General features: G+C 36.8%; 1 protein-coding gene across 50 annotated transcripts in view; it reads left to right on the top strand.

Moving 5' to 3' along the window:
• Positions 1-13,740: 13,740 nt before the first annotated feature.
• The window catches only part of rab3il1 (RAB3A interacting protein (rabin3)-like 1), a 39,034-nt gene continuing 38,605 nt past the window's right edge, over positions 13,741-14,169 (top strand). For 49 of the 50 annotated variants that reach the window (XR_008081048.1, XR_008081018.1, XR_008081005.1 and 46 more), the window contains exon 1: positions 13,741-13,905. The gene's annotated coding sequence lies outside the window, so the exon portion shown is untranslated. The remainder of the gene's footprint in view (positions 13,906-14,169) is intronic. The other variant, XM_052480984.1, reaches the window with a different exon arrangement.

Here is a 14,169-nt window from a genome sequence, read left to right as displayed (position 1 = left end):
GTACACTGGGGAGGACCCTCCCAGTTTTAATACGTGTACAAAAATGATCCTCTTTACTTAAAGGCATGATGGTCACTTTTTCCATTAAAGGGGAAGTTAACTTGGACTTAAGTTTCAGTCATGGGATATTGTTTGTTTGTTGTTGCTTGAAACCCTGCTGGTGTCTCAACTAACCACAAACGTTATGCTGAATAGTCTTGTAATCTAATTTAAAATTTGCAATGGCTTGTGGGCCAAAGCCTATGGGGGAAATTATAATTATTTTTGTTTTGGATAAACACTCAATATAAAGTCTGTGGGTCAACACAGGTTTAGGAGATGTTATAGGTTTTGTTCTATGAGATAATAGTCATCATCTATATAAAGTCTGTGGGTCAACACAGGTTTAGGAGATCTTATAGGTTTTGTTCTATGAGATAATAGTCATCTATATAAAGTCTGTGGGTCAACACAGGTTTAGGAGATCTTATAGGTTTTGTTCTATGAGATAATAGTCATCTATATAAAGTCTGTGGGTCAACACAGGTTTAGGAGATGTTATAGGTTTTGTTCTATGAGATAATAGTCATCTATATAAAGTCTGTGGGTCAACACAGGTTTAGGAGATCTTATAGGTTTTGTTCTATGAGATAATAGTCATCTATATAAAGTCTGTGGGTCAACACAGGTTTAGGAGATGTTATAGGTTTTGTTCTATGAGATAATAGTCATCTATATAAAGTCTGTGGGTCAACACAGGTTTAGGAGATCTTATAGGTTTTGTTCTATGAGATAATAGTCATCTATATAAAGTCTGTGGGTCAACACAGGTTTAGGAGATGTTATAGGTTTTGTTCTATGAGATAATAGTCATCTATATAAAGTCTGTGGGTCAACACAGGTTTAGGAGATGTTCTAGGTTTTGTTCTATGAGATAATAGTCATCATCTATATAAAGTCTGGTCAACACAGTCAACACAGGTTTAGGAGATGTTATAGGTTTTGTTCTATGAGATAATAGTCATCATCTATATAAAGTCTGGGTCAACACAGGTTTAGGAGATGTTATAGGTTTTGTTCTATGAGATAATAGTCATCATCTATATAAAGTCTGTGGGTCAGTCAACACAGGTTTAGGAGATGTTATAGGTTTTGTTCTATGAGATAATAGTCATCATCACACAGGTTTAGGAGATGTTATAGGTTTTGTTCTATGAGATAATAGTCATCATCTATATAAAGTCTGTGTGTCAACACAGGTTTAGGAGATCTTATAGGTTTTGTTCTATGAGATAATAGTCATCATCTATATAAAGTCTATATAAATGAGATAATAGTCATCAGCTAAACTTTTTTTAAATATTTTCAAAACAAGCACACAAAGCTTCATAATTCATAAAGGTTAATAAAAGTATCTCATGTAAAGACCTAAATATAATAACTAAAGTCTCAGACCTAGTTTTGTGTTTATCCCAAAACGCCATTCATTAAAAAAAATAAAAAAATGTACCCATTATTTTCCCCCATAGGAATGGCCAAACGAAACACGATTAACCAATTTCCAGGTTTTAGGACTACAAGCTGATGAGTTTAATATACAGGTAATATACAATTATTCTGCAATTTATATACATTTTTCTGCACAGATTTAAAAAAATACTTATTTTCCACCATAATTTGCAAATAAATTCATTAAAGATCCTACAATGTGATTTCCTGGATTTTCTTTCCTCATTTTGTCTGTCATAGTTGAAGTGTACCTTTGATGACAATTACAGGCCTCTCTCATCTTTTTAAGTGGGAGAACTTGCACAATTGGTGGCTGACGAAATACTTTTTTGCCCCACTGTAAATTTTTCTGCACAGATTTGTTTTTAAATCTCACGCATGCGACTATAGATGTAATCACCTTTACATTTTCGTACCCAGTCTACTCTTTACCGAGCATCATTGTGAAGATATAATAATATAATATAATAATAATAATATATGCCATTTAGCAGACGCTTTTATCCAAAGCGGCTTACAGTCATGTGTGCATACATTCTACGTATGGGTGGTCCCGGGAATCGAACCCACTACCCTGGCGTTACAAGCGCCATGCTCTACCAACTGAGCTACAGAAGGACCAGATATGATATGGATAGACAGATAGATATGAATCTATTGACTTTTGCTAGTATGCATTGTTGACCTCTACATTCCGTGTTTTATTTATGAATATGGAGGGGCGACCGCTGGACCAATACAAACACGCTTTTTGGACGTGCCAGTGTGGAGGACTTTTATTTTGAAAGGTATTCTGACTTGTAAGTGATGGCTTATCCATAGAAACAACTATGCAGTCAACGCAACCTGGTCTCAGAGCATTTTGTAATAATCCATATGTAAATGCAAGACACTTCATTAATGCTATATATTAATTTGTTGATATATGTTACGAAATTTGAATAATGTACAATATGTTACAAATTTGCTAAATGTACAATATATTACACATTTGCTAAATGTACAATATGTTATGAATTTGCAAAACGTATAGTATTTGACTAATTCTAGCTAGGTAGCCAGTTAGCTAGGCTAGTGGTTAGGGTTAAGTTTAGGAGGAAGGTTAAAGGTGAAGAGGTTAGCTAACATGCTTAATAGTTGCAAAGTAGCTCAACAGTAGTAATTAGTTGAAAAGTTGCTAATTGGCTCAAATGCTAAAGTTGTACCCTGATGAGATTCAAACTCGCAACCGTTGGCATTTCAGGTTATACATCCAACCACCCTACAGTTTTTGTTTGTTTGTCTTATTGTCCAAAAACAAGAAAATAGTGGCACTGATAAAGACAGTGAATATGCACACTCACCGGGATATGGCCGACTTGCCTAGTTAAGTAAAGGTTAAATGTTCTCCGCTGGTGCCCAATAAAAGAGGCTACTGTTTGCTCAATTAAGTTAAGAAATTCAATCATTTAAAAGAAAGAATGGAGTCTATTGTATTTATATCTATTCTATTATTCTCTTTACAGCAATAGCCATTTTGCGATATGCCTGTCTGGGTCTCTCTCTGCTTTTCACTGACAGACACAACCATAACAATTTGGTGTTTGCACTGTGCGCTATTGTTTGTAATCTATGCATGCTTGTGTTCCCTCATGTGCTTTATGTATTGATTTGTTATTAAAAAAAATCATTAAAAAATAAAACTGTGCGCTGCACTTCCTGACTGTAGGCTCTGCCATTTAAAACAACAGTTTTTTATTTTTTATAAGACGCTAATGATCCTCTGTGGCCAAATCATGCTGCAGACTATTTTGTATTTATGTATAGACAGTAGTAAGCTAATTAGGCTTTGTAATTTTGCCAATTGAATTTACTTTAGGGAAAGCTTAGCTTCCTACTTCCTGTAGGCTACCCGCACACCTTCGTTCACTCAAATTATTTCAGCATCCAAGCCCCAACAGTGCATCCGCACATTGTAACTATGCAATAGACTAGAAACATGATTTAACTACTTAAATGATGATTATTTATATATATATATATATATATATATATATTAACTTTTAAAAACCGTACAATTCCTGAGCATGTAAATAATCTAAAACGGGTTGATCTCTATCTAACTCCCTTCATCTGCATTGATCGGCAGACAGGATAGGTCTGGTATTTCATCAAATGAGACTTAATTTCAACCAGTAGAGAATGTGAAACGCATTATTGAAAGAAGTTCATTATCCAGGTGTTATAAATACATAATGAGGTTACCTGTGTTATAAATACATAATGAGGTTACCTGTGTTATAAATACATAATGAGGGTTACCTGTTATAAATACATAATGAGGGTTACCTGTGTTATAAATACATAATGAGGGTTACCTGTGTTATAAATACATAATGAGGGTTACCTGTGTTATAAATACATAATGAGGGTTACCTGTGTTATAAATACATAATGAGGGTTACCTGTTATAAATACATAATGAGGGTTACCTGTGTTATAAATACATAATGAGGGTTACCTGTGTTATAAATACATGAGGTTACCTGTGTTATAAATACATAATGAGGTTACCTGTGTTATAAATACATAATGTGAGGTTACCTGTGTTATAAATACATAATGTGAGGTTACCTGTGTTATAAATACATAATGAGGTTACCTGTGTTATAAATACATAATGAGGTTACCTGTGTTATAAATACATAATGAGGTTACCTGTGTTATAAATACATAATGAGGTTACCTGTGTTATAAATACATAATGAGGTTACCTGTGTTATAAATACATAATGAGGTTACCTGTGTTATAAATACATAATGAGGTTACCTGTATATATGAGGTTTCCTGTGTTATAAATACATAATGAGGTTACCTGTATATATGAGGTTACCTGTGTTATAAATACATAATGAGGTTACCTGTGTTATAAATACATAATGAGGTTACCTGTGTTATAAATACATAATGAGGTTACCTGTGTTATAAATACATAATGAGGTTACCTGTGTTATAAATACATGAGGTTACCTGTGTTATAAATACATAATGAGGTTACCTGTGTTATAAATACATAATGAGGTTACCTGTGTTATAAATACATAATGTGAGGTTACCTGTGTTATAAATACATAATGAGGTTACCTGTGTTATAAATACATAATGAGGTTACCTGTGTTATAAATACATAATGAGGTTACCTGTGTTATAAATACATAATGAGAGTTACCTGTGTTATAAATACATAATGAGGTTACCTGTGATATAAATACATAATGAGGTTACCTGTGTTATAAATACATAATGAGGTTTCCTGTGTTATAAATACATAATGAGGTTACCTGTGTTATAAATAATAATGAGGTTTACATGTTATAAATATATATATGAGGTTACCTGTGTTATAAATAATAATGAGGTTACCTGTAATAATGAGGTTACCTGTGTTATAAATACATAATGAGGTTACCTGTGTTATAAATACATAATGAGGTTACCTGTGTTATAAATACATAATGAGGTTACCTGTGTTATAAATACATAATGAGGTTTCCTGTGTTATAAATACATAATGAGGTTACCTGTGTTATAAATACATAATGAGGTTACCTGTTATAAATACATAATGAGGTTACCTGTATATATGAGGTTACCTGTATATATGAGGTTACCTGTGTTATAAATACATAATGAGGTTACCTGTGTTATAAATACATAATGAGGTTACCTGTGTTATAAATACATAATGAGGTTACCTGTGTTATAAATACATAATGAGGTTACCTGTGTTATAAATACATAATGAGGTTACCTGTGTTATAAATACATAATGAGGTTACCTGTGTTATAAATACATAATGAGGTTACCTGTGTTATAAATACATAATGAGGTTACCTGTGTTATAAATACATAATGAGGTTACCTGTGTTATAAATATGAGGTTACCTGTGTTATAAAACATAATGAGGTTACCTGTGTTATAAATACATAATGAGGTTACCTGTGTTATAGATACATAATGAGGTTACCTGTGTTATAAATACATAATGAGGTTACCTGTGTTATAAATACATAATGAGGTTTCCTGTGTTATAAATACATAATGAGGTTACCTGTGTTATAAATACATAATGAGGTTACCTGTGTTATAAATACATAATGAGGGTTAGGTTTCCTGTGTTATAAATACATAATGAGGTTTCCTGTGTTATAAATACATAATGAGGTTACCTGTGTTATAAATACATAATGAGGTTACCTGTGTTATAAATACATAATGAGGTTACCTGTGTTATAAATACATAATGAGGTTACCTGTGTTATAGATACATAATGAGGTTACCTGTGTTATAGATACATAAAGGTTACCTGTATATATGAGGTTACCTGTGTTATAAATACATAATGAGGTTACCTGTGTTATAGATACATAATGGGGTTACCTGTATATATGAGGTTACCTGTGTTATAAATACATAATATGAGGTTTCCTGTTTTATAAATACATAATGAGGTTACCTGTATATATGAGGTTACCTGTGTTATAAATACATAATATGAGGTTTCCTGTGTTATAAATACATAATGAGGTTACCTGTGTTATAAATACATGAGGTTACCTGTGTTATAAATACATAATGAGGTTACCTGTATATATGAGGTTACCTGTTATAAATACATAATGAGGTTACCTGTGTTATAGATACATGAGGTTACCTGTATATATGAGGTTTCCTGTGTTACCATTTACATTTACATTTAAGTCATTTAGCAGACGCTCTTATCCATGAAATTGGTGCATTACCTTTGACCAGTGAAACAGCCACTTTACAATAGTGCATCTAAATCTTTTAGGGGGGGAGTGAGAAGGATTACTTATCCTATCCTAGGTATTCCTTAAAGAGGTGGGGTTTCAGGTGTCTCCGGAAGGTGGTGATTGACTCCGCTGTCCTGGCGTCGTGAGGGAGTTTGTTCCACCATTGGGGGCCAGAGCAGCGAACAGTTTTGACTGGGCTGAGCGGGAACTGTACTTCCTCAGTGGTAGGGAGGCGAGCAGGCCAGAGGTGGATACAGTGCCCTTGTTTGGGTGTAGGGCCTGATCAGAGCCTGTACTGAGGTGGTTACCTGTAAGCACCAGAGGTGAGGTTACCTGTGTTATAAATACATAATGAGGTTACCTGTATATATGAGGTTTCCTGTGTTATAAATACATAATATGAGGTTACCTGTGTTATAAATACATAATGAGGTTACCTGTGTTATAAATACATAATGAGGTTACCTGTGTTATAAATACATGAGGTTACCTGTTATAAATACATAATGAGGTTACCTGTATATATGAGGTTACCTGTGTTATAAATACATAATGAGGTTACCTGTATATATGAGGTTTAATAATAATAAATAATATATGCCATTTAGCAGACGCTTTTTAGCGACTTACAGTCTGTGCATACATTCTACGTATGGGTGGTCCCGGGAATCGAACCCACTACCCTGGCGTTACAAGCGCCATGCTCTACCAACTGAGCTTACAGGTTTCCTGTGTTATAAATACATAATGAGGTTACCTGTGTTATAAATACATAATGAGGTTACCTGTGTTATAAATACATAATGAGGTTTCCTGTGTTATAAATACATAATGAGATTACCTGTGTTATAAATACATAATGAGGTTACCTGTGTAAATAAAGTTACCTGTATATATGAGGTTACCTGTAAATAAAGTTACCTGTATATATGAGGTTACCTGTGTAAATAAAGTTACATGTATATATGAGGTTACCTGTAAATAAAGTTACCTGTAAATATGAGGTTACCTGTAAATAAAGTTAATATATGAGGTTACCTGTATATATGAGGTTACCTGTAAATAAAGTTACCTGTATATATGAAGTTACCTGTATATATGAGGTTACCTGTAAATGAGGTTACCTGTATATATGAGGTTACCTGTAAATGAAGTTACCTGTATATATGAAGTTACCTGTATATATGAGGTTACCTGTGTATATGAAGTTACCTGTGTATATGAGGTTACCTGTATATATGAGGTTACCTGTATATATGAGGTTACCTGTATATGAAGTTACCTGTATATAGAAGTTACCTGTATATATGAAGTTACCTGTATATATGAAGTTACCTGTATATATGAAGTTACCTGTATATAGAAGTTACCTGTATATATGAGGTTACCTGTAAATGAAGTTACCTGTATATATGAAGTTACCTGTATATATGAAGTTACCTGTATATATGAGGTTACCTGTAAATAAAGTTACCTGTATATATGAGGTTACCTGTATATAAGGTTACCTGTATATATGAGGTTACCTGTGTATATGAGGTTACCTGTATATATGAGGTTACCTGTAAATAAAGTTACCTGTATATATGAGGTTACCTGTAAATAAAGTTACCTGTATATATGAGGTTACCTGTGTATATGAGGTTACCTGTATATATGAGGTTACCTGTAAATAAAGTTACCTGTATATATGAGGTTACCTGTATATATGAGGTTACCTGTAAATAAAGTTACCTGTATATATGAGGTTACCTGTAAATAAAGTTACCTGTATATATGAGGTTACCTGTATATGAGGTTACCTGTATATATGAGGTTACCTGTAAATAAAGTTACCTGTATATATGAGGTTACCTGTGTATATGAGGTTACCTGTAAATAAAGTTACCTGTATATATGAGGTTACCTGTATATATGAGGTTACCTGTATATATGAGGTTACCTGTAAATAAAGTTACCTGTATATATGAGGTTACCTGTAAATAAAGTTACCTGTATATATGAGGTTACCTGTGTATATGAGGTTACCTGTATATATGAGGTTACCTGTAAATAAAGTTACCTGTATATATGAGGTTACCTGTAAATAAAGTTACCTGTATATATGAGGTTACCTGTATATATGAAGTTACCTGTATATATGAGGTTACCTGTATATATGAAGTTACCTGTATATATGAGGTTACCTGTATATATGAGGTTACCTGTAAATGAAGTTACCTGTATATATGAGGTTACCTGTAAATGAAGTTACCTGTATATATGAGGTTACCTGTGTATATGACGTTACCTGTAAATGAAGTTACCTGTATATATGAGGTTACCTGTATATATGAGTTTACCTGTAAATGAAGTTACCTGTATATATGAGGTTACCTGTAAATGAAGTTACCTGTATATATGAGGTTACCTGTAAATGAAGTTACCTGTATATATGAGGTTACCTGTGTATATGACGTTACCTGTAAATGAGGTTACCTGTATATATGAGGTTACCTGTAAATGAAGTTACCTGTATATATGAGGTTACCTGTAAATGAAGTTACCTGTATATATGAGGTTACCTGTGTATATGACGTTACCTGTAAATGAAGTTACCTGTATATATGAGGTTACCTGTGTAAATGAGGTTACCTGTATATATGAGGTTACCTGTAAATGAAGTTACCTGTATATATGAGGTTACCTGTATATATGAGGTTACCTGTGTATATGAGGTAACCTGTATATATGAGGTTACCTGTGTAAATAAAGGTACCTGTATATATGAGGTTACCTGTATATATGAGTTTACCTGTAAATAAAGTTACCTGTATATATGAGGTTATCTGTGTATATGAGGTTACCTGTAAATAAAGTTACCTGTATATATGAGGTTACCTGTATATATGAAGTTACCTGTATATACGAAGTTACCTGTAAATGAAGTTACCTGTATATATGAGGTTACCTGTGTATATGACGTTACCTGTAAATTAAGTTACCTGTATATATGAGGTTACCTGTGTAAATGAGGTTACCTGTATATATGAGGTTACCTGTAAATGAAGTTACCTGTATATATGAGGTTACCTGTATATATGAGGTTACCTGTGTATATGAGGTAACCTGTATATATGAGGTTACCTGTGTAAATGAAGTTACCTGTATATATGAGGTTACCTGTAATATGAGGTTACCTGTATATATGAGGTTACCTGTATATATGAGGTTACCTGTAAATGAAGTTACCTGTATATATGAGGTTACCTGTGTATATGAGGTTACCTGTATATATGAAGTTACCTGTATATATGAGGTTACCTGTTACCTGTATATATGAGGTTACCTGTATATATGAGGTTACCTGTATATATGAGGTTACCTGAAGTTACCTGTATATATGAGGTTACCTGTAAATGTTACCTGTATATATGAGGTTACCTGTATATATGAGGTTACCTGTATATATGAGGTTACCTGTATAATGAAGTTACCTGTATATATGAGGTTACCTGTGTATATGAGGTTACCTGTGTATATGAAGTTACCTGTATATATGAGGTTACCTGTGTATATGAGGTTACCTGTATATATGAGGTTACCTGTGTAAATGAAGTTACCTGTATATATGAGGTTACCTGTAAATAAAGTTACCTGTATATATGAGGTTACCTGTAAATAAAGTTACCTGTATATATGAGGTTACCTGTGTATATGAGATTACCTGTGTAAATTAAGTTACCTGTGTATATGAGGTTACCTGTATATATGAGGTTACCTGTATATATGAGGTTACCTGTGTATATGAGGTTACCTGTGTAAATTAAGTTACCTGTGTATATGAGGTTACCTGTATATATGAGGTTACCTGTGTAAATTAAGTTACCTGTGTATATGAGGTTACCTGTATATATGAGGTTACCTGTGTGTATGAGGTTACCTGTGTATATGAGGTTACCTGTGTAAATTAAGTTACCTGTGTATATGAGGTTACCTGTAAATTGTTACCTTTATTTTACCTGTTATGAGGTTACCTAGGCAAGTCAGTTACCTGTAAACAAAGTTACCTGTATATATGAGGTTACCTGTGTATATGAGGTTACCTGTATATATGAGGTGTAAATAAAGTTACCTGTGTATATGAGGTTACCTGTAAATAAAGTTATAGAGGTTACCTGTGTATATGAGGTTACCTGTAAATGTTACCTGTGTATATGAGGTTACCTGTGTATATGGGTTACCTGATGAGATTTGGTTACCTGTATATATGAGGTTACCTGTAAATAAAGTTTCCTGTATATATGAGGTTACCTGTAAACGAGGTTACCTGTGTATATGAGGTTACCTGAGGTTACCTCTGTATATGAGGTTACCTGTGTATATGAGGTTACCTGTGTATATGATAGTTACCTGTAAATATATTTTGTATTTAGGTTACCTGAGCCACCTCTAAGAACAAATTACTCTATTTTTACTGAGGTTACTAGACATGGGTTACCTGCCACCTCTACATATTTTACCTTGTAACCACTAGGTTACCTGCCGTTTACTACACTCTAACCACTAGGCTACCTACCTCCATATGAGGTCTAACCACTAGTCTACCTGCCACCTCTACACTCTAACCACTAGACTACCTGCCACCTCTACACTCTAACCACTAGGCTACCTGCCGCCTCTACACTCTAACCACTAGGCTACCTTTTACCTCTACACTCTAACCACTAGGCTACCTACCTCCTCACACTCTAACCACTAGGCTACCTGCCAGCCTACACTCAAACCACTAGGCTACCTACCCCTCTACACTCTAACCACTAGGCTACCTGTCAGCTCTACACTCTAACCACTAGGCTACCTACCTCCTCTACACTCTAACCACTAGGCTACCTGCCGCCTCTACACTCAAACCACTAGGCTACCTACCGCCTCTACACTCTAACCACTAGGCTACCTGCCGCCTCTACACTCTAACCACTAGGCTACCTGCCGCCTCTACACTCTAACCACTAGGCTACCTGCCGCCTCTACACTCTAACCACTAGGCTACCTGCCTGCTGAAGGAGCCGTGTGGTGAAGATGATCCGATCTCCCCACAGCAGCTTGTAGATGCTCCCCTTCTATTGGAGGAGCAGATGAGAGAAGGACCCTATCCCAGCGTCAGCAACCCTCTGCGAGTACTTTACCGTCATCACTACCCGTCACTGGCCTGGCTGGCTGGTTGGCTGGCTGGTTGGTTGACTGGTTGATTGGCTGACTGGCTGGTTGGTTGACTGGCCAGCTAGCTGGCTGGCTGGTTGACGAGCTGGTAGACTGGTTGGTTGGTTGACTGGTTGATTGGCTGACTGGCTGGTTGGTTGACTGGTTGATTGGCTGACTGGCTGGTTGGTTGACTGGTTGATTGGCTGACTGGCTGGTTGGTTGACTAGCCAGCTAGCTGGCTGGCTGGCTGGTTGACGAGCTGGTTGGTTGGTTGGTTGGCTGGCTGGCTGGTTGATGGGCTGGCTTCAGCACAGACTGAGAAAGCTGTTCTCTGTGTATCAAAATGTTTGTCTGTTTCACAAGTCTACTCTCCAAAACACTGACATCATATGAGGTCACGCATCTACTGAAACACGAACTAACAGGAGAGGGGATTCTTACAGGTATCATCTCATGGATCCACTATCTGGAGACATGGTGCTATTTAAAGGTGAAGTTCAGCAGAAGGGCAGAGAGAGGAAGTAGAATGTGATAGTAAACAGAGAGTCATTTCGTAGACACTCAGCATCACATACGGAGCTATCCACAATAAATCAGACGCGCCCGGGCTGAAGCTTTCCAACTCAATCGAGATCATAATATTCACATCCATGTATCTACATCTTCATAGATTGATTGTATATCATATCTACAATATACTCACTGTGCGTCACACACACATTACAGAGAGATGAATAACTCAGTCGAATACGTATTCACTTCCCTTTAGTTATACCCCATTGAATACAAAATTATACAATGATTGATCAGATTGATTGTATATGATATACTCGCTGTCTGTTAAGGGAAGGGGTGTTGCCAGTGTTGGTAGAGAATGTTGGAGAGACAGATGTGGGAGAGGAAAGGAGAGGGATTCGTAGATCTCCGAAAGGAGAATGAGGGATTCGTAGGTCTCCGAAAGGAGAATGAGGGACTCGTAGATCTCCGAAAGGAGAATGAGGGACTCGTAGATCTCCGAAAGGAGAATGAGGGATTCGTAGGTCTCCGAAAGGAGAATGAGGGACTCGTAGATCTCCGAAAGGAGAATGAGGGACTCGTAGATCTCCGAAAGGAGAATGAAGGACTCGTAGATCTCCGAAAGGAGAATGAGGGACTCGTAGATTTCCGAAAGGAGAATGAGGGACTCGTTGATTTCCGAAAGGAGAATGAGGGACTCGTAGACCTTCGAAAGGAGAATGAGGGACTCGTAGACCTTCGAAAGGAGAATGAGGGACTCGTAGGTCTCCGAAAGGAGAATGAGGGACTCGTAGATCTCCGAAAGGAGAATGAGGGACTCGTAGATCTCCGAAAGGAGAATGAGGGACTCGTAGATCTCCGAAAGGAGAATGAGGGACTCGTAGATCTCCGAAAGGAGAATGAGGGACTCGTAGATCTCCGAAAGGAGAATGAGGGACTCGTAGACCTTCGAAAGGAGAATGAGGGACTCGTAGACCTCCGAAAGGAGAATGAGGGACTCGTAGACCTCCGAAAGGAGAATGAGGGCTCGTAGACCTCTGAAAGGAGAGGAAAGGATGCCCCAATGCATAGTGCCAACTGTAAAGTTTGGTGGAGGAGGAATAATGGTCTGGGGCTGTTTTTCATGGTTTGGGCTAGGCCCCTTAGGTCCAATGAAGGGAAATATTAATGTTACAGCATACAATGACATTCTAAACAATTCTGTGCTTCCAACTTTGTGGCAACAGGTTGGGGAAGGCCCTTTCCTGTTTCAGCATGACAATGCCCCCCCCCGTGCACAAAGTGGGATCCATACAGGAATGGTTTGTCGAGATCGGTGTGGAAGAACTTGACTGGCCTGCACAGAGTCCTGACCTCAACCCCATCGAACGCCTTTGGGATGAACTGGAATGGCGACTGCGAGCCAGGCCTATTCGCCCAACATCAGTGCCCGATTTGACTAATGCCCTTGTGGCTGAGTGGAAGCAAGTCCCCACAGCAATGTTCCCACATCTAGTGGAAAGCCTTCCCAAAATAGTGGAGGCTGTTATAGCAGCAAAGGGGGGGGGTTCCAACTCCATATTAATGCCCATGACTTTGATATGAGATGTTGACGAGCAGGTGTCCACATACTTTTGGTCGTATAGTGTAATTGTGATTCAAACCGCTCCATCGCCACCTGGGGGTAGCAATGTGCATTGCAGGTCAGCAGGAGGCGTGAGGTGTTAGTAATATTAACCGGTTCACTGTGGATGAAGAGAACAATGACAGGAACTGAACAGGAGAGTGAACTTCGGACTGTGCTGTTTTTTTCTGTCCACTGCAACTTTCGGTCGAATGAAAGTTGCAGTGTTACTAAGATTAAGAACATTTTCAGTATTTTGTACAGTATTTTGTACAGTATTTTGCCATTAATTGATTACCAAGTTTGGACAATACATGGTGAGTTGCTATACCTTCTGCATTCCATTGTCAAACGTTTGCAGAGCAGTCCATATTCTGTATAGCCAGTCCATATTCTGTATAGCCAGTCCATATTCTGTATAGCCAGTCCATACTCTGTATAGCCAGTCCATACTCTGTATAGCCAGTCCATACTCTGTATAGCCAGTCCATATTCTGTATAGCCAGTCCATACTCTGTATAGCCAGTCCATACTCTGTATAGCCAGTCCATACTCTGTATAGCCAGTCCATACTCTGTATA

This window comes from Oncorhynchus keta, chromosome 26, assembly GCF_023373465.1.
Source record: "Oncorhynchus keta strain PuntledgeMale-10-30-2019 chromosome 26, Oket_V2, whole genome shotgun sequence".
NCBI lineage: Eukaryota > Metazoa > Chordata > Actinopteri > Salmoniformes > Salmonidae > Oncorhynchus > Oncorhynchus keta.
Note: the sequence above shows the minus strand (reverse complement) of the source record. Positions and strands in the feature narration are given on the sequence as shown.